We start from the raw sequence: 4,811 nt of genomic DNA, 5'->3' as shown, positions 1-4,811 counted from the left end.
CCGTCCAGAGGCCCGGATCTTTGGAAGTGTGGCGGGAGTTGTGGACGGTGGAGCCTTTGGCTTCCTATTTCCCAGAGGCCTCGGCGGCCTGCCCCGCCCCCACCCCTCCCCCTCCTCCTCCCGGCTCCCACCAGTCCAGCTAGCCTGGAGGGAGGGGCTCGGCCCGGTCCGTAGGCGCCTAACGAGATGAGAGCAGCGCCCCCCGGCGGACTCCTGGCTCCCGGGTTCCGGGCTGTTTCGCGGCCTCAGAAAAGGCTCCGCAGCTGTGAGTGCCGGCGGCCCTACCGTCCTTTGGACAGCGGCGGCCGAGACTACAATTTCTCCGCGGGGGCGAGTGTCCGAGCTACCAAGCCCGGGGTTTGTGGAGGGCGGGCGGGCCTCGGGCTCGGGAGCGGCGCCGGGCTCCAGCGCTAGCCTGCAGAGGCGATTTGGCCGGAGCATGAATGCCCTGCAGGCGGCGCTGCGGCTTCCGCAGAGTTAGGTGGGCCGGACGGTTGGGAGGCCGGACCCGGGGCTCAGACGCCCTGCCGAGCGCTGCCCAGGGTGCTGTAGCGCCTAGTGGGCTGGCGGGGGGCGGGCCGGGGCGCAGCTCCCGACTATCCCAGAAGGCCGAGGGCTGGGGGTGCTGCCCGGGGTGCTCCGAGGGCTTCGCATTCCCAGGATGCTGCGGGGCTCTCGGGCGCGCGCACTCCGCTAGCCGGAGCTTCCCGGCGCCACCTCAGCGGCGCCGTTGCCTGGCCCGCTGGTGACGGAGGCCGCTCACTTGGGCATTTCGGGCCTCCTCGGCGCAAGCCCGGGTGGCTTCCTTCCCGGCACTTTCCGAGTCCTCCCCTCCCCCAGGCAGCGCCAAGGGCAGCCTTTCCGGTTGGGGGCCCCGGAAATGCCCGAAGAGAAGGGACTGGGGGGGGACCTCGGAGGAGCCCCCATGCGGAGGGGCGAGGGACCCTCCCCGGGGAACGGTTTGGGTTGGCCCGGATGCCGAGGTCTTGGAGCTGCGAGCCCCGAGGATCCCCTCCATTCTCTGGGGAGAGCCGGGGCTGGTTCTCGCCCAAAGGCCCGCAGCTCAGACTCCTGGCGCCGGTCTAGGGTGGCCAGGAGGAGGGGGAGAAGGCAGAGCCGGGGCTCAGGGAAGGCGCTTTCTCAGGTGTCCTGTTTCTCTGCTGGTCCAGGCGCTTTCTCAGCTCCTCGAGTCTGCCCTGGAACACCCAGTAAAGCCCAAGATCCCGAAGCACCCTTTAAGAAAAAGGATTTCCAAGCATTTCCCGTGGGCAGCCCTCTGGGGTGTCGCCCCTAGGTGGGGGCCGCCTTAGCTCCAGACTCCAGGCGGCTCCGGGATTCCCTTCTCTGCTGCCCTCTGGCCACTCACACCCACCCTGGAAGTTCTCAGGACCAGGGAGGCACCTCACCGGGCTGGCTCTCCGGGCTGCTCAGCTGCCGGCTCCACCCGGCCCTGGTCCCAGGGCCATTTTTCGTCCTTCCCTTCCCTACAGGCCAAGGCCGGGCCTGCTTGTGGCTTCTCCAACCCCACCAGACAGTGGCTGCTGTTTCCACAGCCGGGATGGCTCATCCCGAATCTTTCCCACCCAGCAGGGCACTAGATGGGCTTCTTTGAATCCAAGGTTTAATGTGGAATTCAAACCCGGATGCTCCAAAGGGTAAATGGAATTGGAAGGAATCAGGGAACAGGGAAAAGGCGGCAGAGTTTGTGTCACGTGGAAACTAAGCTGGATTCCGCTTGGGATTGAACTGGGCCTCTCTGGGCCGAGATCAACTTGATGGCTTGCTCAGTCTCACGGATTCACTTTGATGATCTTCTGACCACAGGAGGAGAGCTGGATGCTGCTGGATGCTGCTGGATGCTGCGTGCCTCAGACTAGGAAGGCCTCAGACTTCACAGAGTCAATTTATAAGAATTTCTAATCTCAAAAGAGGCCTCCCTCCACCCTCCTCCTTTCCTCCTGTCACAGCTTCAGGATTCAAGTTGCAACTTACATTCTGTCCTCCGGCACCCCCACGCAAAGTAGAGCATCCAAGAAGCCACCAAGCAGTCCTCTCCGTGTTCCCTTGGTGTCACTCATTCTCCGGAGCCCTCAGCAGGGAAGTAACAAACAAACCAGCCCCTCACATTTCTTTCCTCAGGCGGGAGGAAAACCTTTACCTCCTGAGGGTATTGTGCATACCCTGAGAATTACACACCCAGGCTCAGCCCACACACAGCCCAAGCAGTTTGGGGGGGGGGAGGGATTTGGTCCAATTTTCTTTTAAAAAAAATTATTTAGAATATTTTTCCATGCTTACATGATTCACGATCCTCCCCTCTTCCCTTCCCCCTTCCAGAGCTGACTAGCAGTTCCACTGGGTTATCCATGTATCACTGTTCAAAACCTATTTCCACATTATTCATATTTGCAGTAAAGGATCCTTTGACATCAAAACCCCAATCACATCCCCATCCAACCATGTGATCAAGCAGTTGTTTTTCTTCTGTGTTTCTGCTCCCACAGTTCTTTCTCTGGGTGTGGAGAGCTTTTTCCTCATAAGTCTCTTGGGATTATCCTGGATCATTGCTTTGCTACTATTAGCAGAGTCAGTTACATTCGATTGTATCACAGTGTATCCGTCTCTGTGTACAATGTTCTCCTGGTTCTGCTCCTTTCGCTCTGCATCACTTCCTGGAGGTCTTTCCAGTTCACATGGAATTCCTCCAGTTCATTATTCCTTTGAGCCCAATAGTATTCCATCACCAGCAGATACCACCATTTGTTCAGCCATTCCCCAATTGAGGGACACCCCCTCGTTTTCCAGTTTTTTTGCCACCACAAAGAGTGAGGTTATGAATATTATTGTTCACATATTTTTCCTTATCTCCTTGGGGTACAAACCCAGCATTGATATGGCTGGATTGAAAGGCAGGCAGTCTTTTAGAGCTCTTTGGGCATAGTTCCAAATTGCCATCCAGAATGGTTGGATCAATTCACAACTCCACCAGCTATGCATTAGTGTCCTAATTTTGCCACATCCCCTCCAACATTTATCACTTTTTTTTGATGCCATATTGGCCAGTCTGCTAGGTGTGAGGTGGTACCTGTAAAAGGGAATAATTTGTTCTCTTTGAGTTTGTCCTTGTGAAAGGGAATCCTTTATTCTCTTGGCCTAGTTGTAGCTAACACTTTAGTTAACACTAACTTAAATATCTCACTAAATTTTGAAGACAAAATTAATTCTCCTTTGTCTACCTTTTGAGGAATCAACACAAGCTTGAACTAGGTGGAGGAGCTAACAAACCTTTTAGTGAATTTACACCCTCAGAAACTCAATCAGCCAAGAATTTACTCCTCCAGAAGGTGAGAACTGGTTCCCACAAATACTGCCCCCTGGGCAGTGATAGACAATTTTGGAGGCAAGAAGCCAGTATAAAAGGCCCTGAATTTCTAGGGCTTAAGAATTGACTCTCAAGAGGGAAGTCAGCTTCAAGAAGAAGGTTGGCTCAAGGAAGAAAGTCATCCTCGGGAGTCACCTTGAGCTCAAGTCATTGTCTTGCCTCTTGGAGGAAACTTAGGTGGGTGGATGGCTGGCTGGCTTTCCCTTCCTGTCTTCTGGAGAGAGTTTAATTCCAGTTGAGGTCAACAGCACTGGAGCAATATTTAGTTAGATTGGCTAATGTCTTCTCTACCCTTTTGTATTTCTCTATTTTCACTCTACCTCTTTTGTAAATACAAGCTATTAAAGGTCATTTCAACTTTGAGCAATAATACTTTGAATTGGTGACTACTGTATTATTTTTAATTTTCATATATTTTAGTCAACCATTAAAATTCAATTCTTATATACCTCAGTGTTGTTTTGATTTGCATTTCTCTAATCAGGAGGGATTTATTTTGGTCTGCTTTTGATGAGCTTTTCTAAAGGAGCCTCTTCCTGACTCTCTTAACCCTAAGCTGATCCTACATAAAACCTCAGTCCCCAGTCTCAGATCTGAGTAATGAGTCTCTTCCCTTGCTGCTGGTCTAACCCAAAATTCGAATTCCTAGGATGTCATGTGGTTGGGATGGTAGAAGGAAGATATGTAGCCCAGAGGTCAGGAAGGTGAAGGTGAAGGCACAGAGCAGAGGCAGGATCAGAAAGCTGAGAAGGGACAAGAGTGGCTTGTGAGACCAGCTCTGGCCAGTTACCTCAGGGCTTCCCAGCCCTTCTCTCATGGGCTTCCCACACAGCCTCCTTCCCCCAGCCAGCTGGGCCATTGGGCCTTCCACTTCGATGATCAGGTGCTGAAGCAGCTAATTTAACCCGAAATTCAAGTCTATCTCTAAGGGTGAGGGGAGGCCTGGCATGTTTCCTCCTCCAAACTCTGCCTCCCTCAACCCACCCTTCTTCTCTTGACTCCTCCCCTCATTACTCTTCCCCCTCATAATGCCCATGGATACTCCCCCATCTCTGCTCTACCCATTCTCATCTTTGTGCCCCCTAGTCTAGATCCTATGGCCCTAACTCCTCCCTTCCTCTACTCCCTTCTCAGTTATACTGATGCCCTCCCTCCACTTCTTCCCCTTTCTAGTCTCCACCAGCCCCACCTCTGGCCAAGCTCTTCTCCTTCAGTTCTGGCCCTTCTTATGCCTTCTCTCAGCATGTGGGCCTTTTTTAAGGGGGGCCAGGAAAGACCTATTCCTATCCCTATGAGGAGAGGGCCTCCACCCCTAGTATCTGGCTGGTCTTCCCAGTCCATCCCCTTCATTTTCCCTGACTTCCCTTTGTGTGTCCATGTAGAAGATGAGAGGTTGCTTATCCAGGGCCCCCAACATTTCTGTGAGGTT

Source organism: Gracilinanus agilis, chromosome 1 (assembly GCF_016433145.1).
Source record: "Gracilinanus agilis isolate LMUSP501 chromosome 1, AgileGrace, whole genome shotgun sequence".
In the NCBI taxonomy this organism is placed as follows: Eukaryota; Metazoa; Chordata; class Mammalia; order Didelphimorphia; family Didelphidae; genus Gracilinanus; species Gracilinanus agilis.
Note: the sequence above shows the minus strand (reverse complement) of the source record.